The 26,193-nt window shown below is 52.2% G+C and overlaps 1 long non-coding RNA gene across 1 annotated transcript in view; it reads right to left on the minus strand.

Annotated features, from left to right (window-relative positions):
• The window catches only part of LOC310879937, a 94,073-nt gene extending 72,286 nt beyond the window's left edge, over nucleotides 1–21,787 (minus strand). The window contains exon 1 of the long non-coding RNA XR_014571266.1: nucleotides 21,379–21,787. This is a non-coding gene — a long non-coding RNA (uncharacterized lncRNA). The remainder of the gene's footprint in view (nucleotides 1–21,378) is intronic.
• Nucleotides 21,788–26,193: the final 4,406 nt, after the last annotated feature.

Consider the following 26,193-nt stretch of genomic DNA (forward strand, 5'->3'; position numbering starts at 1 on the left):
ACCACTGAGAATGCATTGCAGTGAGTCCAGAGATTGCACTGGCACCACTGGGGATGCAGTGCTGTGACTCCAGAGAGCGCACAGGCACCACTGGGGATGCAGTGCTGTGAGTCCAGAGAGTGCACTGGCACCACTGGGGATGCACTGCAGTGAGTCCAGAGATTGCACTGGCACCACCGGGAATGCAGTACAGTGCATCCACACAGTGCACTAGCACCACTGCGGATGCAGTGCAGTGAGTCCAGAGAGTGCACTGGCACCACTGGTGATGCACTGCTGTGAGTCCAGAGAGTGCTCTTGCACCACAGGGGATGCAGTGCGGTGACTCAAGAGAGTGCACTGGCACCACTGGGGATGCAGTTCAGTGAGTCCAGAGAGTGCACTGGCACCACTGGGGATGCAGTGCAGTGAGTCCAGAGAGTGCACTGGCACCACTGAGAATGCATTGCAGTGAATCCAGAGAGTACACTGGCACCACCGGGGAATGCAGTGCAGTGAGTCCAGAGATTGCACTGGCACCACTGGAGATGCAGTGCTGTGACTCCAGAGAGCGCACAGGCACCACTGGGGATGCAGTGCAGTGAGTCCAAAAAGTGCACTGGCACCACTGGGGATGCAGTGCAGTGAGTCCAGAGATTGCACTGGCACCACCGGGAATGCAGTACAGTGAGTCCACACAGTGCACTAGCACCACTGGGGATGCAGTGCAGTGAGTCCAGAGAGTGCACTGGCACCACTGGGGATGCAGTGCAGTGAGTCCAGAGAGTGCACTGGCACCACTGGTGATGCACTGCTGTGAGTCCAGAGAGTGCTCTTGCACCACAGGCGATGCAGTGCGGTGACTCAAGAGAGTGCACTGGCACCACTGGGGATGCAGTTCAGTGAGTCCAGAGAGTGCACTGGCACCACTGGGGATGCAGTGCAGTGAGTCCAGAGAGTGCACTGGCAACACTGGGGATGCACTGCAGTGAGTCCAGTGAGTGCACTGGCACCACTGGGGAAGCAGTGCAGTGAGTCCAGAGAGTGCAGAGACACCACTGGTGATGCAGTTTAGTGAGTCCAGAGAGTGCACTGGCACCACTGGGGATGCAGTGCAGTGAGTGCAGTGAGTGTACTGGCACCACTGGGGATGCACTGCAGTGAGTCCAGAGAGTGCACTGGCACCACTGGGGATGCACTTCAGTGAGTCCAGAGAGTGCACTGGCACCACTGGGGATGCAGTGCTGTGACTCCAGAGAGTGCACTGGCACCACTGGGGTGCAGTGCAGTGAGTCCAGAGAATGCACTGGCACCACTGGGGATGCACTGCAGTGAGTCCAGAGAGTGCACTGGCACCACTGGGGATGCAGTGCAGTGAGTCCAGAGATTGCACTGGCACCACTGGGGATGCAGTGCAGTGAGTCCAGAGACTTCACTGGCACCACTGGGAATGCAGAGACGTGAGTGCAGAGAGTGCACTGGCACCACTAGGGATGCACTTCAGTGAGTCCAGAGAGTGCACTGGCACCACTGGGGATGTAGTGCAGTGACTCGAGAGAGTGCACTTGCACCACTGGGGATGCACTGCAGTGAGTCCAGAGAGTGCACTGGCACCACTGGGGATGCACTGCAGTGAGTCCAGAGAGTGCACTGGCACCACTGGGGATGCAGTGCAGTGAGTCCAGAGAGTGCACTGTCACCACTGGGGATGCAGTACAGTGAGTCCACATAGTGCACTGGCACCAGTGGGGATGCAGTACAGTGAGTCCAGAGAGTGCACTGGCACCACTGGACATGCAGTGCAGTGAGTCCAGAGAGTGCACTGGCACCACTGGGGATGCACTTCAGTGACTCCACAGAGTGCACTGGCACCAGTGGGGATGCAGTGCAGTGAGTCCAAAGACTTCACTGGCACCACTGGGGATGCAGTGCAGTGAGTCCAGAGAGTGCACTGGCACCACTGGGGATGCACTGCAGTGAGTCCAGAGAGTGCACTGGCACCACTGGGGATGCACTACAGTGAGTCCAGAGAGTGCACTGGCACCACTGGGGATGCAGTGCAGTGAGTCCAGTGAGTGTACTGGCACCACTGGGGATGCACTTCAGTGAGCCCAGAGAGTGCACTGGCACCACTGAGAATGCACTTCAGTGAGCCCAGAGAGTGCACTGGCACCACTGAGAATGCACTTCAGTGAGTCCAGAGAGTGCACTGGCACCACTGGAGATGCAGTACAGTGAGTCCAGTGAATGCACTGGAACCACTGGGGATGCAGTGCAGTGAGTCCAGAGAGTGCACTGGCACCACTGGTGATGCAGTACAGTGAGTCCACTGAGTGCACTGGTACCACTGGGCCTGCAGTGCAGTGAGTCCAGAGAGTACACTCGCACCACTGGGGATGCAGTGCAGTGAGTCCAGAGAGTGCACTGGCACCACTGGGGATGCAGTGCAGTGAGTCCAGAGAGTGCACTGGCAGCAGTGGGGATGCAGTGCAGTGAGTCCAGAGAGTGCACTGGCACCACTGGGGATGCAGTGCAGTGAGTCCAGAGACTTCACTGGCACCACTGGGAATGCAGTGCAGTGAGTGCAGAGAGTGCACTGGCACCACTGGGGATGCAGTGCAGTGAGTCCAGAGAGTGCACTGGCGCCACTGGTGATGCACTGCAGTGAGTCCAGAGAGTGCACTGGCACCACTGGTGATGCAGTACAGTGAGTCCAGAGAGTGCACTGGCACCACTGGGGATGCAGTGCAGTGAGTCCAGAGAGTGCACTGGCACCACTGGGGATGCACTACAGTGAGTCCAGAGATTGCACTGGCACCACTGGGGATGCAGTGCACTGAGTCCAGAGAGTGCACTGGCACCACTGGAGATGCAGTGCATTGAGTCCAGAGAGTGCACTGGCACAACTGGGTATGCACTTCAGTGAGTCCAGAGAGTGCACTGACACCACTGGGGATGCAGTGCAGTGAGTCCAGAGAGTGCACTGGCACCACTGGGGATGCAGTGCAGTGAGTCCAGAGAGTGCTCTGGCACCACTGGGGATGCACAGCAGTGAGTCCAGAGAGTGCACTGACACCACTGGGGATGCACTGCAGTGAGTCCAGACAGTGCACTGGCACCACTGGGGATGCAGTGCAGTGAGTGCAGAGACTGCACTGGCACCACTGGGGATGCACTGCAGTGAGACCAGAGAGTGCACTGGCACCACTGGGGATGCACTGCAGTGAGTCCAGAGAGTGCACTGGCACCACTGGGGATGCAGTACAGTGAGTCCACATAGTGCACTGGCACCAGTGGGGATGCAGTACAGTGAGTCCAGAGAGTGCACTGGCACCACTGGACATGCAGTGCAGTGAGTCCAGAGAGTGCACTGGCACCACTGGGGATGCACTTCAGTGACTCCACAGAGTGCACTGGCACCAGTGGGGATGCAGTGCAGTGAGTCCAAAGACTTCACTGGCACCACTGGGGATGCAGTGCAGTGAGTCCAGAGAGTGCACTGGCACCACTGGGGATGCACTTCAGTGAGTCCAGAGAGTGCACTGGCACCACTGGGGATGCACTACAGTGAGTCCAGAGAGTGCACTGGCACCACTGGGGATGCAGTGCAGTGAGTCCAGTGAGTGTACTGGCACCACTGGGGATGCACTTCAGTGAGCCCAGAGAGTGCACTGGCACCACTGAGAATGCACTTCAGTGAGCCCAGAGAGTGCACTGGCACCACTGAGAATGCACTTCAGTGAGTCCAGAGAGTGCTCTGGCACCACTGGAGATGCAGTACAGTGAGTCCAGTGAATGCACTGGAACCACTGGGGATGCAGTGCAGTGAGTCCAGAGAGTGCACTGGCACCACTGGTGATGCAGTACAGTGAGTCCACTGAGTGCACTGGTACCACTGGGCCTGCAGTGCAGTGAGTCCAGAGAGTACACTCGCACCACTGGGGATGCAGTGCAGTGAGTCCAGAGAGTGCACTGGCACCACTGGGGATGCAGTGCAGTGAGTCCAGAGAGTGCACTGGCAGCAGTGGGGATGCAGTGCAGTGAGTCCAGAGAGTGCACTGGCACCACTGGGGATGCAGTGCAGTGAGTCCAGAGACTTCACTGGCACCACTGGGAATGCAGTGCAGTGAGTGCAGAGAGTGCACTGGCACCACTGGGGATGCAGTGCAGTGAGTCCAGAGAGTGCACTGGCGCCACTGGTGATGCACTGCAGTGAGTCCAGAGAGTGCACTGGCACCACTGGTGATGCAGTACAGTGAGTCCAGAGAGTGCACTGGCACCACTGGGGATGCAGTGCAGTGAGTCCAGAGAGTGCACTGGCACCACTGGGGATGCACTGCAGTTAGTCCAGAGAGTGCACTGTCACCACTGGGGATGCAGTACAGTGAGTCCACATAGTGCACTGGCACCAGTGGGGATGCAGTACAGTGAGTCCAGAGAGTGCACTGGCACCACTGGACATGCAGTGCAGTGAGTCCAGAGAGTGCAGTGGCACCACTGGGGATGCACTTCAGTGACTCCACAGAGTGCACTGGCACCACTGGGGATGCAGTGCAGTGAGTCCAAAGACTTCACTGGCACCACTGGGGATGCAGTGCAGTGAGTCCAGAGAGTGCACTGGCACCACTGGGGATGCACTGCAGTGAGTCCAGAGAGTGCACTGGCACCACTGGGGATGCACTACAGTGAGTCCAGAGAGTGCACTGGCACCACTGGGGATGCAGTGCAGTGAGTCCAGAGAGTGCACTGGCACCACTGGGGATGCAGTGCAGTGAGTGCAGAGAGTGCACTGGCACCACTGGGGATGCACTTCAGTGAGCCCAGAGAGTGCACTGGCACCACTGAGAATGCACTTCAGTGAGTCCAGAGAGTGCACTGGCACCACTGGGGATGCACTGCAGTGAGTCCAGAGACTGCACTAGCACCACTGGGGATGCAGTGCAGTGAATCCAGAGAGTGCACTGGCACCACTGGAGATGCAGTACAGTGAGTCCAGTGAATGCACTGGAACCACTGGGGATGCAGTGCAGTGAGTCCAGAGAGTGCACTGGCACCACTGGTGATGCATTACAGTGAGTCCAGTGAGTGCACTGGTACCACTGGGCCTGCAGTGCAGTGAGTCCAGAGAGTACACTGGCACCACTGGGGATGCAGTGCAGTGAGTCCAGAGAGTGCACTGGCACCACCGATGATGCAGTACCGTGAGTCCAGTGAAGTGCACTGGCACTACTGGGGATGTAGTGCAGTGTCTCGAGAGAGTGCACTGGCACCACTGGGGATGCAGTGCAGTGAGTCCAGAGAGTGCACTGGCACCACTGGGGATGCACTGCAGTGAGTCCAGAGAGTGCACTGGCACCACTGGGGATGCACTGCAGTGAGTCCAGAGAGTGCACTGGCACCACTGGGGATGCAGTGCAGTGAGTCCAGAGACTTCACTGGCACCACTGGGAATGCAGTGCAGTGAGTGCAGAGAGTGCACTGGCACCACTGGGGATGCAGTGCAGTGAGTCCAGAGAGTGCACTGGCACCACTGGGGATGCACTGCAGTGAGTCCAGAGAGTGCACTGGCACCACTGGGGATGCACTGCAGTGAGTCCAGAGAGTGCACTGGCACCACTGGGGATGCACTGCAGTGAGTCCAGAGAGTGCACTGGCACCACTGGGGATGCACTACAGTGAGTCCAGAGATTGCACTGGCACCACTGGGGATGCAGTGCAGTGAGTCCAGAGAGTGCACTGGCACCACTGGGGATGCACTGCAGTGAGTCCAGAGAGTGCACTGGCACCACTGGGGATGCACTGCAGTGAGTCCAGAGATTGCACTGACACCAGTGGGGATGCAGTACAGTGAGTCCACACAGTGCACTAGCACCACTGGGGATGCAGTGCAGTGAGTCCAGAGAGTGCACTGGCACCACTGGGGATGCAGTGCAGTGAGTCCAGAGAGTGCACTGGCACCACTGGTGAGCACTGCTGTGAGTCCAGAGAGTGCTCTTGCACCACAGGGGATGCAGTGCAGTGACTCAAGAGAGTGCACTGGCAGCACTGGGGATGCAGTGCAGTGAGTCCAGAGAGTGCACTGGCACCACTGGAGATGCAGTGCAGTGAGTCCAGAGAGTGCAATGGCACCACTGCGGATGCACTGCAGTGAGTCCAGAGAGTGCACTGGCTCCACTGGGGATGCAGTGCAGTGAGTCCAGAGAGTGCACTGGCACCACTGGTGATGCACTTCAGTGAGTCCAGAGAGTGCACTGGCACCACTGGGGATGCACTGCAGTGAGTCCAGAGAGTGCACTAGCACCACTGGGGATGCTGTGCAGTGAGTCCAGAGAGTGCGCTGGAACCACTGGGGATGCAGTGCAGTGAGTCCAGAGAGTGCACTGGCACCAGTGGGGATGCACTGCAGTGAGTCCAGTGAGTGCACTGGCAGCACTGGGGATGCAGTGCAGTGAGTCCAGAGAGTGCACTGGCACCACTGGTGATGCACCTCAGTGAGTCCAGAGAGTGCACTGGCACCACTGGTGATGCACTGCAGTGAGTCCAGAGAATGCACTCGCACCACTGGGGATGCACTTCAGTGAGTCCAGAGAGTGCACTGGCACCACTGGGGATGCAGTGCAGTGAGTCCAGAGAGTGCACTGGCACCAGAGGGAATGCACTGCAGTGAGTCCAGTGAGTGCACTGGCACCACTGTGGATGCACTGCAGTGAGTCCAGAGAGTGCACCTGCACCACTGGGGATGCAGTGCAGTGAGTCCAGAGAGTGCACTGGCACCACTGGGGATGCACTGCAGTGAGTCCACAGAGTGCACTGGCACCACTGGGGATGCACTGCAGTGAGTCCAGAGAGTGCACTGTCACCACTGGGGATGCAGTACAGTGAGTCCACAGAGTGCACTGGTACCAGTGGGGATGCAGTACAGTGAGTCCAGAGAGTGCACTGGCACCACTGGGCATGCAGTGCAGTGAGTCCAGAGAGTGCACTGGCACCACTGGGGATGCACTTCAGTGACTCCAGAGAGTGCACTGGCACCACTGGGGATGCAGTGCAGTGAGTCCAGAGAGTGCACTGGCACCACTGGGGATGCAGTGCAGTGAGTCCAGAGAGTGCACTGGCACCACTGGTGATGCAGTACAGTGAGTCCAGAGAGTGCACTGGCACCACTGGGGATGCACTGCAGTCACTCCAGAGAGTGCACTGGCACCACTGGGGATGCACTACAGTGAGTCCAGAGATTGCACTGGCACCACTGGGGATGCAGTGCACTGAGTCCAGAGAGTGCACTGGCACCACTGGGGATGCAGTGCATTGAGTCCAGAGAGTGCACTGGCACAACTGGGTATGCACTTCAGTGAGTCCAGAGAGTGCACTGACACCACTGGGGATGCAGTGCAGTGAGTCCAGAGAGTGCACTGGCACCACTGGGGATGCAGTGCAGTGAGTCCAGAGAGTGCTCTGGCACCACTGGGGATGCACAGCAGTGAGTCCAGAGAGAGTGCACTGACACCACTGGGGATGCACTGCAGTGAGTCCAGACAGTGCACTGGCACCACTGGGGATGCAGTGCAGTGAGTCCAGAGACTGCACTGGCACCACTGGGGATGCACTGCAGTGAGACCAGAGAGTGCACTGGCACCACTGGGGATGCACTGCAGTGAGTCCAGAGAGTGCACTGGCACCACTGGGGATGCACTGCAGTTAGTCCAGAGAGTGCACTGTCACCACTGGGGATGCAGTACAGTGAGTCCACATAGTGCACTGGCACCAGTGGGGATGCAGTACAGTGAGTCCAGAGAGTGCACTGGCACCACTGGACATGCAGTGCAGTGAGTCCAGAGAGTGCAGTGGCACCACTGGGGATGCACTTCAGTGACTCCACAGAGTGCACTGGCACCACTGGGGATGCAGTGCAGTGAGTCCAAAGACTTCACTGGCACCACTGGGGATGCAGTGCAGTGAGTCCAGAGAGTGCACTGGCACCACTGGGGATGCACTGCAGTGAGTCCAGAGAGTGCACTGGCACCACTGGGGATGCACTACAGTGAGTCCAGAGAGTGCACTGGCACCACTGGGGATGCAGTGCAGTGAGTCCAGAGAGTGCACTGGCACCACTGGGGATGCAGTGCAGTGAGTCCACATAGTGCACTGGCACCAGTGGGGATGCAGTACAGTGAGTCCAGAGAGTGCACTGGCACCACTGGACATGCAGTGCAGTGAGTCCAGAGAGTGCACTGGCACCACTGGGGATGCACTTCAGTGACTCCACAGAGTGCACTGGCATCAGTGGGGATGCAGTGCAGTGAGTCCAAAGACTTCACTGGCACCACTGGGGATGCAGTGCAGTGAGTCCAGAGAGTGCACTGGCACCACTGGGGATGCACTGCAGTGAGTCCAGAGAGTGCACTGGCACCACTGGGGATGCACTACAGTGAGTCCAGAGAGTGCACTGGCACCTCTGGGGATGCAGTGCAGTGAGTCCAGTGAGTGTACTGGCACCACTGGGGATGCACTTCAGTGAGCCCAGAGAGTGCACTGGCACCACTGAGAATGCACTTCAGTGAGCCCAGAGAGTGCACTGGCACCACTGAGAATGCACTTCAGTGAGTCCAGAGAGTGCACTGGCACCACTGGGGATGCAGTACAGTGAGTCCAGTGAATGCACTGGAACCACTGGGGATGCAGTGCAGTGAGTCCAGAGAGTGCACTGGCACCACTGGTGATGCAGTACAGTGAGTCCACTGAGTGCACTGGTACCACTGGGCCTGCAGTGCAGTGAGTCCAGAGAGTACACTCGCACCACTGGGGATGCAGTGCAGTGAGTCCAGAGAGTGCACTGGCACCACTGGGGATGCAGTGCAGTGAGTCCAGAGAGTGCACTGGCAGCAGTGGGGATGCAGTGCAGTGAGTCCAGAGAGTGCACTGGCACCACTGGGGATGCAGTGCAGTGAGTCCAGAGACTTCACTGGCACCACTGGGAATGCAGTGCAGTGAGTGCAGAGAGTGCACTGGCACCACTGGGGATGCAGTGCAGTGAGTCCAGAGAGTGCACTGGCGCCACTGGTGATGCACTGCAGTGAGTCCAGAGAGTGCACTGGCACCACTGGTGATGCAGTACAGTGAGTCCAGAGAGTGCACTGGCACCACTGGGGATGCAGTGCAGTGAGTCCAGAGAGTGCACTGGCACCACTGGGGATGCACTGCAGTTAGTCCAGAGAGTGCACTGTCACCACTGGGGATGCAGTACAGTGAGTCCACATAGTGCACTGGCACCAGTGGGGATGAAGTACAGTGAGTCCAGAGAGTGCACTGGCACCACTGGACATGCAGTGCAGTGAGTCCAGAGAGTGCACTGGCACCACTGGGGATGCACTTCAGTGACTCCACAGAGTGCACTGGCACCACTCAGGGTGCAGTGCAGTGAGTCCAGAGAGTGCACTGGCACCACTGGGGATGCACTGCAGTGAGTCCAGAGAGTGCACTGGCACCACTGGGGATGCACTACAGTGAGTCCAGAGAGTGCACTGGCACCACTGGGGATGCAGTGCAGTGAGTCCAGAGAGTGCACTGGCACCACTGGGGATGCAGTGCAGTGAGTCCAGTGGGTGTACTGGCACCACTGGGGATGCACTTCCGTGAGCCCAGAGAGTGCACTGGCACCACTGAGAATGCACTTCAGTGAGTCCAGAGAGTGCACTGGCACCACTGGGGATGCACTGCTGTGAGTCCAGAGACTGCACTAGCACCACTGGGGATGCAGTGCAGTGAATCCTGTGAGTACACTGGCACCACTGGGGATGCAGTGCAGTGAGTCCAGAGAGTGCACTGGCACCACTGGAGATGCAGTACAGTGAGTCCAGTGAATGCACTGGAACCACTGGGGATGCAGTGCAGTGAGTCCAGAGAGTGCACTGGCACCACTGGTGATGCATTACAGTGAGTCCAGTGAGTGCACTGGTACCACTGGGCCTGCAGTGCAGTGAGTCCAGAGAGTACACTGGCACCACTGGGGATGCAGTGCAGTGAGTCCAGAGAGTGCACTGGCACCACCGATGATGCAGTACCGTGAGTCCAGTGAAGTGCACTGGCACTACTGGGGATGTAGTGCAGTGACTCGAGAGAGTGCACTGGCACCACTGGGGATGCAGTGCAGTGAGTCCAGAGAGTGCACTGGCACCACTGGGGATGCAGTGCAGTGAGTCCAGAGAGTGCACTGGCACCACTGGGGATGCAGTGCAGTGAGTCCAGAGACTTCACTGGCACCACTGGGAATGCAGTGCAGTGAGTGCAGAGAGTGCACTGGCACCACTGGGGATGCAGTGCAGTGAGTCCAGAGAGTGCACTGGCACCACTGGGGATGCACTGCAGTGAGTCCAGAGAGTGCACTGGCACCACTGGGGATGCACTGCAGTGAGTCCAGAGAGTGCACTGGCACCACTGGGGATGCACTGCAGTGAGTCCAGAGAGTGCACTGGCACCACTGGGGATGCACTACAGTGAGTCCAGAGAGTGCACTGGCACCACTGGGGATGCACTGCAGTGAGTCCAGAGAGTGCACTGGCACCACTGGGGATGCACTGCAGTGAGTCCAGAGAGTGCACTGGCACCACTGGGGATGCACTACAGTGAGTCCAGAGATTGCACTGGCACCACTGGGGATGCGGTGCAGTGAGTCCAGAGAGTGCACTGGCACCACTGGGGATGCAGTGCAGTGAGTCCAGAGAGTGCACGGGCACCACTGGGGATGCACTTCAGTGAGTCCAGAGAGTGCACTGACACCACTGGGGTTGCGGTGCAGTGAGTCCAGAGAGTGCACTGGCACCACTGGGGATGCAGTGCAGTGAGTCCAGAGAGTGCACTGGCACCACTGGGGATGCACTGCAGTGAGTCCAGAGAGTGCACTGGCACCACTGGGGATGCAGTCCAGTGAGTCCAGTGAATGCACTGGCACCACTCTGGATGCTGTGCAGTGAGTGCAGAGAGTGCACTGGCACCACTGGGGATGCAGTACAGTGTGTCCAGTGAGTGCACTGGCACCACTGGGGATGCAGTGCTGTGACTCCGGAGAGTGCACTGGCACCACTGGGGATGCAGTGCAGTCAGTCCAGTGAGTGCACTGGCACCACTGGTGATGCAGTGCAGTGAGTGCAGAGAGTGCAATGGCACCAATGGGGATGCACTTCAGTGAGTCCAGAGAGTGCACTGGCACCACTGGGGATGCAGTGCAGTGAGTCCAGAGATTGCACTGGCACCACTGGGGATGCAGTGCTGTGACTCCAGAGAGCGCACTGGCACCACTGGGGATGCAGTGCAGTGAGTCCAGAGAGTGCACTGGCACCACTGGGGCTGCAGTGCAGTGAGTCCAGAGAGTGCACTGGCACCACTGGGGATGCACTGCAGTGAGTCCAGAGAGTGCACTGGCACCACTGGGGATGCAGTGCAGTGAGTCCAGAGAGTGCACTGGCACCACTGGGGATGCACTGCAGTGAGTCCAGAGATTGCACTGGCACCACTGGGGATGCAGTGCAGTGAGTCCAGAGAGTGCACTGGCACCACTGGGGATGCACTACAGTGAGTCCACAGAGTGCACTGGCACCACTGGGGATGCTCTGCAGTGAGTCCAGAGATTGCACTGGCACCACTGGGGATGCAGTGCAGTGAGTGCAGAGAGTGCACTGGCACCACTGGGGATGCACTGCAGTGAGTTCAGAGAGTGCACTTGCACCACTGGGGATGGGTTTCAAGCCAACTGCATTAACCGCTCATGCTTCTTTCTTATGAGACGTTAGTAAACCAATTACATAGCCTTGTCAAGACTAAATCACAGGTAAAAATCCTGTACATCTCATGTGGCCAACCACTCCCAACTAGGATTCCAAGAACCAGGAGGTTCGGTGAAAATAGGGCTAGTGCTATTAGAGGGGTGATTATTAGGGTAAGCCCTAAGCTGTCTTTAATGGAGAAGTATGGGTGGAATGGGATTTTGTCGCAGTCTGATACGATTCCTAGTGGGTTATTTGAGCCTGATTCGTGTAGGAAGGTTAGGTGGACTAGGGTGATTCCTGCAATTAGGAAGGGCAGTAGGAAGTGGATGGCGAAGAATCGGGTTAAGGTTGGATTGTCTACTGAGAATCCTCCTCAGGCTCATTCTACTAGAGTTTGCCCAATGTACGGGATGGCTGAGAATAGGTTGGTGATTACGGTGGCCCCTCAGAATGACATTTGTCCTCATGGTAGGACATACCCTACGAAGGCAGTTGCTATTAGGGTGAGTAGGAGGATTACTCCTGTGTTTCAGGTTTCTTTGTATAGGTAGGAGCCGTAGTAGAGGCCTCGTCCGATGTGTAAGTAGATGCAGATAAAGAAGAGCGAAGCACCGTTGGCGTGGAGTTTGCGGATGAGCCATCCGTACTGGACGTCTCGGCATGTGTGAGCTACTGAGGAGAAGGCGAGTGAAGTGTCTGCGGTGTAGTGTATGGCTAGTAGCAGGCCTGTTAGGATTTGTGTGGCTAAGCAGATGGCTAGAAGGGAGCCGAAGTTTCATCAGGCAGAGATGTTGGAGGGGGCGGGTAGGTCGATTAGGGAGTTGTTGATTATTTTTAGTAGGGGATGGGATTTGCGGATGTTAGGGGCCATTAGTGAGTCTGTGTGTTATTAGGATTATTACCAGGATGGAGAGGGCGAAGGATCCTAGGTAGGCCTTAATTAGCCCTGTGTGTATTGAGGTTGCGGCTTTGCTTGCGGCTACTTGTAGTTCAGCAAGGCCCTCTGGCCCTATTTTTTCGAGTCAGGAGAGGTCGATCAAGTGTAGGGCAATGTTTTGTCCCTTTTCTAGTAGGTTTTTGGAGAAGAATCGGTGTACTAGGGGGTTGAAGTACCCTAATGCAGAGGAGAAGTTTATGAGGGGGTTTGGTTTGGGGTGAGTGAGGGTGTGTGTTATGTTCGATAGTTCTAGGGCTAGGATGATTCCTAGGATTGTTATGAGGATGGCAGCGGTTTTGGTGATAAGGGGTATGGTTATTGGGGGGGTTTTGGTTGGTGTGATGAAAGAGGTAATGATTATTCCTGCTGTAATGCTGCCTAGGGCGAGTCGGGTTAGGGGGGCGGTGATTAGTGGGTTGTTTTCGTTTATTGATACTATTGGGGGGATTCGGGTTTGTCCAGCTTGGACTAGGATGGTTATGCGGATGCTGTAGGTTGCGGTGAATGCTGTGGCTATAAGGGTTAGGAGTAGGGCTCAAGTATTTAGGTATGATGTGTTTAAGCTTTCGATGATGAGGTCTTTTGAGTAGAATCCGGCTAGGAATGGGGTTCCTATCAGCGCCAGGTTTCCGATGGTTAGGCAGGAAGTAGTGACTGGGAGTATTTTCTGTAGGCCTCCTATCTTTCGGATATCTTGTTCTCCGTTTAGGTTGTGGATGATAGACCCTGAGCATAGGAATAGTATGGCTTTAAAGAAGGCATGGGTTGAGATGTGTAGGAAGGCTAGTTGTGGGAGGTTTAGTCCGATAGTGACTATTATTAGTCCTAGTTGGCTGGATGTTGAGAAAGCAATGATTTTTTTGATGTCATTTTGGGTTAGGGCGCATGTGGCAGCGAATAGGGTTGATAGAGCACCTAGGCATAGGCAGGCAGTTAGGGCTGTCTGGTTGGTGGCTAGCAGGGGGTGCATGCGGATGAGCAGGAAGATTCCGGCTACTACTATGGTACTGGAGTGCAGTAGGGCTGATACTGGGGTGGGGCCTTCTATTGCTGCGGGCAGTCATGGGTGGAGTCCAAATTGGGCGGATTTTCCTGCGGCTGCGAGGATTAATCCTATGAGGGGGAGGATTGGGGTTTGGTGGGGGTGTACGGCTTGTTGGATCTCTCAGGTGTTGAATGTTGAAGCTAGTCATGCTATGCTCAGGGTCAGTCCGACGTCTCCGATTCGGTTGTAGATTACGGCTTGTAGGGCGGCGGTGTTGGCATCTGCTCGGCCTTGTCATCAGCCGATGAGAAGGAAGGACATGATTCGTACTCCTTCCCAGCCTACGAATAGGAGGAATATGTTGTTTGCGGTTGTTAGGAGGAGTATGGCGACTAGGAATGTCAGTAGGTAGGTGAAAAATTTTGTTACGTATGGCTCTGAGGCCATGTATCATATGGCGAATTGTAGGATTGATCATGTTACAAATAGGGCGATTGGAAGAAATGTTATTGAGTATTGGTCTATTTTTAGGCTCAGGGGGATTTTAAAGTTTATAATGAATTTTCACTCCCAGTGGCAGGTGACAGATTCTACTCCCGAGTAGATGAATGCGGTTGTAGGGGCTAGGCTAATTAGGAATGCGGTTTTAACAGCGCGGGTGGTGGCTTGTGGGGTGTTTTTAAAGTTTTTAAATAGAAATGGCAGGATGATTGGGGTTAGGAGGATTGTCAGCGTGAGTAGTGTGAGGGAGTTGATTAGTAGTGTGGGGTTCACTCCTTTTACTTGGATTTGCACCAAGATGGGTGGTTCCTAAGACCAGTGGATTGCTGTTATCCTTTAAAAGTAAGGGGGCTGAGGTTTTAGGCTCAGATGTAAGAGTTAGCAGCTCTTGTTGGTTAAACCCTCCCCTCGGCAGGTAAGAAGGTTTGAACTTCTATTCTTAGAATCACAGTCTAATGTTTGGTTTAAACTATACTTGCATGAGGGGATTCCGGAGATCAGTTCGGGTTTGAGGATTAGGAGGAATATTGGGATAATGTGGAGTGTTATGAGCAGGTGTTCTCGCGTGGTTGAGTTTTGCATAGATGTGATGTGGGAGGGGATTGAGCCTCGTTGGGTCATTAGTAGTATGAATAAGGTGTAGGAGGCGGTTAGTAGGGTTGCGATTCCTGTTAGGATGATCGTGAAGGCAGATCAGTTGAATAAGGTGATTATAATGGTTAGCTCTGCTATGAGGTTTGTTGTTGGGGGTAAGGCTATGTTTGTTAGATTGGCCAGCAATCATCAGGTAGCTATGAGTGGTAGGAGAGGTTGTAGGCCTCGTGTGAGTAGTAGAATTCGGCTGTGCGTACGTTCATAGTTTGTGTTGGCTAGGCAGAATAGTATGGAGGAAGTTAGTCCATGGGAAATTATTAGGATCATTGCCCCTGAGAATGATCAGTGGGTTTGGATTATTCCTGCGGCGATAACTAGGCCTATGTGGCTAACGGATGAATAAGCGATTAGTGATTTTAGGTCTGTCTGTCGTAGGCAGATTGAGCTAGTCATTAGGGCGCCTCATAGGGCCAGGGTTAGGAAGGGGTAGTGCAGGAGGTTGGACAGTGGGCCCATAAATAGAGTGACTCGTATAATTCCGTATCCTCCTAGCTTTAGTAGTAGGGCAGCGAGGAGTATTGAGCCTGCGATGGGTGCTTCTACGTGGGCTTTTGGCAGTCAGAGGTGTAGGCCATATAGTGGGGCTTTTACTATGAATGCTATGAGCAGTGCTAGACCTGATAGTATTCCTGTCCATGAGGTGGATAGGGTTGGGTGGGTTAGTTGTAGGGTTGGCAGGTGCAGGGTGCCAATTTTCACGTATAGGTGTATGATTGTGATTAGCAGGGGTAGAGAGCTTACTGGCGTGTAGAATAGCAGGTAGATGCCAGCGCTTAGGCGTTCTGGTTGGTTCCCCCATCGGGTGATTAAGATTAGGGTGGGAATGAGGGTTGCTTCAAATGAGATGTAAAATAGTGCTAGTTCTGTGGTGGAAAAGGCTAGTAGGATGAATGGCTGGACTGCGACTAAGGTTGAGATAAAGATTCGTTTGCGTTGTAGGGGTTCTTGTTGCAGGTGGTTTTGGCTTGCTATGATTATGAGTGGGAGTAGTCAGCAGGATAGTACTAGGAGGGGGGATGAGATTTGGTCAATTCCTGTTCAGTTGGATAAAAATTTGTAGGGGTAGTAGGTTGGGATTAATCACTGTAGGCTTAGGGCAGCGATTAGGAGGCTGTATAAGGTGGTGTTAGTCCATAGAAATTTTGGTGGAGACAGCAGGGCTGTTGGAAGAAGTATGATTGTGGGTAGGATGATTTTTAGCATTGCAGGAGGTTTAGGTTGTGTAGATGGTCGGAGCCATGTGTGCGGGTGGAGGCTACTAGGATGGCCAGGCCTGTGCCCGCCTCACACGCTGAGAAGGTTAGCATGAGAATTGGTACCATGGTGAATGAGGAGACTTGGTTTTCGATGGATCATATTGATAGGCCTACGAATATCGATAATATTATGCTTTCAAGGCATAGTAGGGCGGATACTAGGTGGGTTCGGTGGAAGGCTAGTCCTAGTCCGCTGAAAATGAAGGCTGAGTAGAAGCTTAAATGTAGGGGCGACATAAGAAAGTTACAGGGTTGGCTGTAATCTGCTGGGTCGAAACCAGCTATCTTTTTGGTTAGACTAACTTTCTGTTATTCTGCTCATTCTAGGCCCCCTTGAATTCACTCGTAGGCCAGTCCGAGTGTTAGGAGAAGGAGGATCACTACAGTTCAGGTGAGGGTCATTAGGGGGGATTGGAGTTGGACGGCTCATGGCAGGGGGAGTAGGAGGGCGATTTCTAGGTCGAATAGGACGAACAGGATGGCTACTGAGGAAGAATCGGACTGAGAATGGTAATCGAGCAGATCCAAGTGGGTCGAATCCACATTCGTACGGTGAGAGTTTCTCTGAGTCGGGGTTTATTTGGGCGAGTCAGAAGTTTAATGCGGTTAGGGCGGCGCTTAGGATTGATGATAGGGCGAATATGAACATGAGTGCGTTCATTGCTCTCCTCTGGGTTTATACCAGATTCTAGAGATTGGAAGTCAATTGTAATTAATATACTAGAAGAGCAAGATCCTCATCAGTAGATGGTTATGTAGAGGAATAGTCAGATGACGTCTACGAAGTGTCAGTATCAGGCTGCTGCCTCGAATCCGAAGTGGTGGTCTGATGTAAAGTGGAACTTGATCAGTCGGAAGAGGCAGACGGTCAGGAAGGAGGATCCGATGATTACGTGGAGTCCGTGGAATCCAGTGGCAACGAAGAAGGTAGATCCGTAGACGCTATCGGCGATTGAGAATGGGGCTTCGTGGTATTCTATTGCTTGTAGGGCTGTGAAGTAGAATCCCAGGAGGATCGTTAGGGTTAGGGCGTGGATGGCGTGTTTTCGGTTTCCTTCTGTGATGCTGTGATGGGCTCACGTTACGGTAACGCCTGAGGCTAGTAGGATGGCTGTGTTTAGTAGGGGGACTTCTATCGGGTTGAGTGGTTTAATTCCTGTTGGGGGTCATTGGCCTCCTAGTTCTGGGGTTGGGGCCAGGCTCGAGTGGAAGAACGCTCAGAAGAACCCTAAGAAGAAGAATGCTTCGGATGTGATGAAAAGGATTATGCCGTATCGTAGGCCTTTTTGGACTGTGGGAGTGTGATGGCCTTGGAAGGTGCTTTCTCGTACAATGTCTCGTCATCATTGGAGTATTACTAGGAGTATTGAGATGAGGCCTAGGGTTAGTAGTATGGATGAGTTGTAGTGGAATCACATGATTAATCCTGAGGTTGTGAGTAGGGCGGCGGCTGCCCCGAAGATTGGTCAAGGGCTTGGGTCAACTATGTGGTATGAGTGTGCTTGGTGTGCCATTAGATGTTTTCTTGTAAGTATAGGCTTAGAAGGAGCACGAAGACGTAGGCCTGGATTATGGCTACTGCTACTTCTAGGATGGTTAGGAGTAGTAGGATGATTATTGTTAGGATGGATACTGCAGGAAGGGTGGGTATTAATGCAATAGAGGCTGTAGAGATGAGTTGGATGAGTAAGTGTCCTGCTGTAAGGTTGGCTGTAAGGCGGACTCCGAGGGCTAGGGGGCGGATTAGTAGGCTGGTTGTTTCGATCAGGATTAGTGCGGGGATTAGGGGTGTAGGGGTACCTTCGGGTAATAGGTGGGCTAAAGAGGCTGATGGTTGGTTTCGTAGGCCTGTTAGTAGTGTGGCGAGCCATAGTGGGAAGGCTAGGGCTATGTTCATAGATAGTTGGGTGGTTGGGGTGAATGTATATGGAAGGAGGCCTAGAAGGTTGATTGTAAGAAGTATGATTATTAGGGATGTAAATATTATGGCTCATTTGTGGCCATTTTTGTTGAGTGGGACTATTAGTTGTTTTGTGATTAGGTGAAGGAGTCATGTTTGGATAGTAGAAAGGCGGTTGTTGATTCATGGGTTGTTTGGGGACGGGAATAGTAGGGCTGGGAAGAGTAGGGATAGTAGGATTAAGGGGATGCCAAATAGATTGGGGCTGGAAAATTGGTCAAAGAAGCTTAGGTTCATGGTCAGGATCATGGTGTGGGTTTGGTAGTGAGGGAGGTCTTATTTGATGGGGGGTTGGTTGTGGTGAAGGCTAGTAGTTTTGGTTGGATGAGGAGTGCTAGGGTTAATCAGGTTATAATTATGATTGAAAATCATGGTGCGGGGTTAAGCTGTGGCATATCATTAAGGAGGGGGAAGTCCCTCTTTGGCTAGCTTAAAAGGCTAGTGCTGTTGCATAGCTTCTTAATGATTAGGATGATGATAGAAGGGACGATCAGGCCTCGAAATGTGGGAGTGGGGTTGATTCTACTACAATGGGTATGTAGCTGTGATTAGCCCCGCAAATTTCTGAGCATTGTCCGTAAAAAATCCCAGGCCGGGTGGTAATGAATGAAGTTTGGTTTAGTCGGCCTGGGATTGCGTCTGTTTTAACTCCGAGCGTTGGGACTGCTCAGGAGTGGAGTACGTCTCCTGCAGTAATGATCACGTGGATGGGGGATTCTATTGGGATAACTACGCGGTGGTCAACTTCTAGCAGTCGGAAGTGGCCGTTGGGTAAGTCTGGGGTGGGCACTATGTAGGAGTCGAATGATAGGTCTTTGAAGTCTGTGTATTCGTAGCTTCAGTATCATTGGTGGCCGATGGCTTTTAGGGTGAGGTCTGGTTCGTCGATTTTGTCCATTATGTAGAGGATTTGTAGGGATGGGAGGGCGAGGAGTACCAGGACGATAGCAGGTAGGATTGTCCAGATCAGCTCTACTTCTTGGGCGTCTACAGCATTGGACGAGAGTTTTTTCTGTTAGTATGTGGGCTAAAAGGTAGAGAACTAGGCTGCAGATAGCTAGGGCAACGATTAGGGCGTGGTCGTGGAATTCAACGAGTTCTTCTATGATGGGTGATGAGGCGTCTTGGAATCCTAGTTGGGAGTGGTTGGCCACATGAGATGTACAGGATTTTTACCTGTGATTTAGTCTTGACAAGGCTATGTAATTGGTTTACTAACGTCTCATAAGAAAGAAGCATGAGCGGTTAATGCAGTTGGCTTGAAACCAGCATGTGAGGGTTCGATTCCTTCCTTTCTTGTACTTGGACGAAGGCCGGTTCCTCGAAAGTATGGTATGGGGGAGGGCAGCCGTGGATTCATTCAACGTTTGTGGTAGTTAGTTCTGGTTGTAGGACTTTTCGTTTGGCCGGAAAGGCTTCTCAGATGATGAATATTAGTATGATTACGGCTACTATTGAGATTAGGGAGCCGATGGAGGAAATGGTGTTTCATAGTGTGTAGGCGTCGGGATAGTCCGAGTATCGTCGGGGTATTCCTGCTAGGCCTAGGAAGTGCTGGGGGAAGAACGTTAGGTTTACTCCTGTAAATATTACCCCGAAGTGGGCTTTTGCTCATGTTTGGTGTAGGGTAAACCCAGTGAGTAGTGGGAATCAGTGAGTAAATCCTGCTAGAATGGCAAAGACGGCGCCTATGGATAGGACGTAGTGGAAGTGGGCAACTACGTAGTACGTGTCGTGCAGGGCGATGTCTAGGGAAGAGTTTGCAAGAACGATTCCTGTTAATCCTCCGATGGTAAATAGGAAGATAAATCCTAGAGCTCATAGTATTGGGGGGGTCTCATTTGATTGTTCCTCCGTGCAGGGTGGCTAGTCAGCTAAATACTTTGATTCCGGTAGGGATGGCAATGATTATAGTGGCTGATGTAAAGTAGGCTCGGGTATCAACGTCTATTCCTACTGTAAACATGTGGTGAGCTCAGACGATGAATCCTAGGAAGCCGATGGATAGTATGGCTCAGACTATTCCCATGTAGCCGAAGGGCTCCTTTTTGCCTGAGTAGTACGTGACTACGTGTGAGATGATTCCGAACCCCGGTAGGATCAGAATATAGACTTCTGGGTGTCCGAAGAATCAGAATAGGTGTTGGTACAGGATTGGGTCTCCTCCTCCAGCGGGGTCGAAGAATGTGGTGTTTAGGTTTCGATCAGTTAGTAATATTGTAATACCGGCGGCGAGTACGGGGAGTGATAGAAGGAGTAGGATGGCGGTAATTAGTACGGATCAGACAAATAGTGTCCACTTCCACTACGTCCTATCCATAGGCGCCGTCTTTGCCATTCTAGCAGGATTTACTCACTGATTCCCACTACTCACTGGGTTTACCCTACACCAAACATGAGCAAAAGCCCACTTTGGGGTAATATTTACAGGAGTAAACCTAACGTTCTTCCCCCAGCACTTCCTAGGCCTAGCAGGAATACCCCGACGATACTCGGACTATCCCGACGCCTACACACTATGAAACACCATTTCCTCCTAGTCCTAGGACTTAGAGAAACTCCAGTACTAAAAATAGTAAACACAAGCAATAATTTCATATACTTCACTCTCACTCACCACTCAACTATCAGCTAACCACACCCCCGTCCACATAGCTTAACACAAAGCATGGCACTGAAGTTGCCAAGATGGCATAAAACATGCCTGCGGACAAAAGACTTAGTCCTAACCTTACGGTTGGTTTTTGCTAAATATATACATGCAAGTATCCGCGCCCCAGTGTAAACGCCCTCGACCACCTACCCCCATACAGGCCTTGAGGAGCGGGTATCAGGCACACCCAAGTAGTAGCCCAAGACGCCTCGCTAAGCCACGCCCCCACGGGTATTCAGCAGTAATTAACATTAAGCAATGAGTGCAAACTTGACTTAGTTATAGCAACAGCCTAACTTCAAGGGTTGGTAAATCTTGTGCCAGCCACCGCGGTCATACAAGAAACCCAAATCAACCGTCCTATTGACACGGCGTAAAGAGTGGTAAAATGCCTATCCTAGCTAACTAAGATCAAAATGCAACTGAGCTGTCATAAGCCCAAGATGCACCTAAACACACCATTAAGATGATCTTAGGAACTAACGACTGATTTAAACCCACGAAAGCCAGGGCCCAAACTGGGATTAGATACCCCACTATGCCTGGCCCTAAATCTTGATACTTACTTTACCGAAGTATCCGCCAGAGAACTACGAGCACAAACGCTTAAAACTCTAAGGACTTGGCGGTGCCCCAAACCCACCTAGAGGAGCCTGTTCTACAATCGATAATCCCCGATTAACCCAACCACCCCTTGCCAACACAGCCTACATACCGCCGTCGCCAGCCCACCTCGAATGAGAGCACAACAGTGGACACAATAGCACCCCGCTAATAAGACAGGTCAAGGTATAGCCTATGGAGTGGAAGAAATGGGCTACATTCCCTATTCATAGGGCACACGGAAAGAAGCGTGAAACCACTTCTGGAAGGCGGATTTAGCAGTAAAGTGGGACAATAGAGCCTACTTTAAGCCGGCCCTGGGGCACGTACATACTGCCCGTCACCCTCCTCAAAAGCCACATCCCACATAACTAATACCATAAATACGCTGAAGATGAGGTAAGTCGTAACAAGGTAAGTGTACCGGAAGGTGTACTTAGAATATCAAGACGTAGCTATAACACCAAAGCACTCAGCTTACACCTGAAAGATATCTACTAGACCGGATCGTCTTGAAGCCCCCCCTCTAGCTCAACCACACAAATAGTACACCAAAACTAAAGAATTTACTAAACTAATTAAACTAAAGCATTTTACAGTCTTAGTATAGGCGATAGAAAAGACACTTAGACGCGATAGAGACCCCAGTACCGTAAGGGAAAGATGAAATAGCAGTGAAACAATCAAAGCGACAGACAGCAAAGATCAACCCTTGTACCTTTTGCATCATGGTTTAGCGAGAACAACCAAGCAAAGTGAACTAAAGTTTGCCCCCCCGAAACCCAAGCGAGCTACTTTCAAGCAGTTAAAGAGAGCGAACCCGTCTCTGTTGCAAAAGAGTGGGATGACTTGTCAGTAGAGGTGAAAAGCCAACCGAGCTGGGTGATAGCTGGTTACCTGTGAAACGAATCTAAGTTCCCCCTTAATCCTCCCTACCGGACATCCTGAACCCTAATGAGATGATTAAGAGCTATTTAATGGAGGGACAGCTCCATTAAAAAAGGACACAACCTCGACTAGCGGATAATTCTTACTACTGATCCTACCGTGGGCCCTAAAGCAGCCATCAAAAAAGAGTGCGTCAAAGCTCCACCACCTAAAAATACCAAAATAAGATGATTCCCTTATCACAAACAGGTCAACCTATGAATATAGGAGAATTAATGCTAAAATAAGTAACTCAGGGCCACACCCCTCTAACGGCGCAAGCTTACATAGAAACATTATTAACAGACCTAGACAGATACAAAAACCCCTACAAGACCACGTATTAACTAACCCTGTTAACCCGACTCAGGAGCGCCTATAAGAGCGATTAAAATCTGTGAAAGGAACTCGGCAAATTAATAAGGCCCGACTGTTTACCAAAAACATAGCCTTCAGCAAATTAAACAAGTATTGAAGGTGATGCCTGCCCGGTGACTTAGGTTTAACGGCCGCGGTATCCTAACCGTGCAAAGGTAGCGCAATCAATTGTCCCATAAATCGAGACTTGTATGAATGGCTAAACGAGGTCTTAACTGTCTCTCACAGATAATCAGTGAAATTGATCTCCCCGTGCAAAAGCGGGGATGTGAACATAAGACGAGAAGACCCTGTGGAACTTAAAAATCAACGACCACCGCGAATCCTCAATCAACCCCACTGGGGCCACTACCATCGCAGAGCCTGGTCGATATTTTTCGGTTGGGGCGACCTTGGAGGAGAACAAATCCTCCAAAAACAAGACCATACCTCTTTACCTAGAGCTACCCCTCAAAGTGCTAACAGTGACCAGACCCAATATAATTGATTAATGGACCAAGCTACCCCAGGGATAACAGCGCAATCCCCCTCAAGAGCCCATATCGACAGGGGGGTTTACGACCTCGATGTTGGATCAGGACATCCTAATGGTGCAGCCGCTATTAAGGGTTCGTTTGTTCAACGATTAACAGTCCTACGTGATCTGAGTTCAGACCGGAGCAATCCAGGTCGGTTTCTATCTATGACACACTCTCCCCAGTACGAAAGGACCGGGAAAGTGGGGCCAATACCACAAGCACGCCCCCCCCCTCTAAGCAGTGAAACCAACTAAACCGTGAAGAGGGCCTTCCCCCACCACTTTCAATCCTAGAAAAGGACCAGCTAGAGTGGCAGAGCCCGGCAAGTGCAGAAGGCTTAAGCCCTTTCCCCAGAGGTTCAAATCCTCTCCCTAGCTTCACCCATGATTCAAATAACAACACTAAGCTGCCTCATTATATCCCTCCTATACATCATCCCAATCCTGATTGCCGTAGCCTTCCTAACCCTAGTAGAACGGAAAATCCTAAGCTACATACAATCCCGCAAAGGCCCTAACGTTGTCGGGCCTTTTGGCCTACTTCAACCATTTGCGGACGGACTGAAACTATTTACCAAAGAGCCCATCCGACCCTCTACCTCTTCCCCACTTCTATTCATTCTGATACCAATACTAGCCCTTGTCCTAGCCCTCACCACTTGAGCACCACTACCACTCCCATTTCCCCTAGCAGATCTAAACCTCGGAGTTCTCTTCCTAATAGCCATGTCAAGCCTAGCCGTCTACTCAGTCCTATGATCAGGCTGAGCCTCGAACTCAAAATACGCACTAATCGGAGCCCTACGGGCAGTAGCACAGACCATTTCATACGAAGTGACACTGGCCATAATCCTGCTATCAATAATCATACTAAGCGGAAGCTACACACTCAGCTCCTTTGCCGTCGCACAGGAGCCTCTATACTTCATTTTCTCCTCATGACCCCTAGCAATAATATGATACGTATCCACCCTAGCAGAGACAAACCGAGCTCCTTTTGACCTCACAGAGGGTGAATCTGAGCTAGTCTCAGGGTTTAACGTTGAATACGCCGCAGGACCCTTCGCCTTATTCTTCCTAGCTGAATATGCGAACATTATGCTAATAAATACACTTACAGCCATCATATTCCTAAACCCAAGCGCCCTAGGGCCACCCACAGAACTATTCCCCGTCATCCTAGCCACAAAAGTCCTCCTACTATCTTCTGGTTTCTTATGGGTCCGAGCTTCATACCCACGATTCCGATATGACCAACTAATGCACCTACTATGAAAAAACTTCCTACCCCTCACACTAGCTCTGTGCCTCTGACACATCAGCATACCTATCTGCTATGCAGGCCTACCTCCTTACATAAGGAAATGTGCCTGAACTACAAAGGGTCACTATGATAAAGTGAACATAGAGGTATAACAGCCCTCTCATTTCCTGTTGACCTTAGAAAAGTAGGAATTGAACCCACACAAGAGAAATCAAAATTCTCCATACTTCCCTTATATTATTTTCTAGTAGAGTCAGCTAATCAAGCTATCGGGCCCATACCCCGAAAATGATGGTTTAACCCCCTCCTCTACTAATGAACCCTTACGCGACCCCAATCATAACCTTCAGCCTCATCTTGGGCACCACAATCACAATTTCCAGCAACCACTGAGTTCTGGCCTGGACAGGACTGGAGATCAACGCACTAGCCATCATTCCCCTAATTGCCAAATCCCACCACCCACGAGCAGTAGAAGCCGCAACGAAATACTTCCTAACCCAAGCAGCTGCTTCCGCCCTGGTCCTATTCTCTAGCATAACCAATGCCTGAGTCACCGGCCAATGAGACATCACACAAATAAACCACCCAACCTCCTGTCTACTACTGACAGCAGCAATCGCTATTAAACTGGGCCTAGTGCCATTTCACTTCTGATTCCCAGAAGTACTACAAGGATCGCCACTAATAACAGCCCTGCTACTCTCGACCCTCATAAAATTCCCCCCACTAACCCTGCTCCTACTAACATCCAAATCCCTCGACCCAGCTCTACTCACCGCCATGGCCCTAGCCTCAACAGCACTAGGAGGCTGAATAGGACTGAACCAAACACAAACACGCAAAATCCTAGCCTTCTCGTCCATCTCCCACTTAGGCTGAATCGCCATCATCCTAGTTTACAGCCCCAAATTGACCTTACTTACCTTCTACCTATACTAGGATGGCCTCTAGCAGGATTTACTCACTGATTCCCACTACTCACTGGGTTTACCCTACACCAAACATGAGCAAAAGCCCACTTCGGGGTAATATTTACAGGAGTAAACCTAACGTTCTTCCCCCAGCACTTCCTAGGCCTAGCAGGAATACCCCGACGATACTCGGACTATCCCGACGCCTACACACTATGAAACACCATTTCCTCCATCGGCTCCCTAATCTCAATAGTAGCCGTAATCATACTAATATTCATCATCTGAGAAGCCTTTCCGGCCAAACGAAAAGTCCTACAACCAGAACTAACTACCACAAACGTTGAATGAATCCACGGCTGCCCTCCCCCATACCATACTTTCGAGGAACCGGCCTTCGTCCAAGTACAAGAAAGGAAGGAATCGAACCCTCACATGCTGGTTTCAAGCCAACTGCATTAACCGCTCATGCTTCTTTCTTATGAGACGTTAGTAAACCAATTACATAGCCTTGTCAAGACTAAATCACAGGTAAAAATCCTGTACATCTCATGTGGCCAACCACTCCCAACTAGGATTCCAAGACGCCTCATCACCCATCATAGAAGAACTCGTTGAATTCCACGACCACGCCCTAATCGTTGCCCTAGCTATCTGCAGCCTAGTTCTCTACCTTTTAGCCCACATACTAACAGAAAAACTCTCGTCCAATGCTGTAGACGCCCAAGAAGTAGAGCTGATCTGGACAATCCTACCTGCTATCGTCCTGCTACTCCTCGCCCTCCCATCCCTACAAATCCTCTACATAATGGACAAAATCGACGAACCAGACCTCACCCTAAAAGCCATCGGCCACCAATGATACTGAAGCTACGAATACACAGACTTCAAAGACCTATCATT

Source organism: Anser anser, assembly GCF_964211835.1.
Source record: "Anser anser genome assembly, chromosome: 11".
NCBI lineage: Eukaryota > Metazoa > Chordata > Aves > Anseriformes > Anatidae > Anser > Anser anser.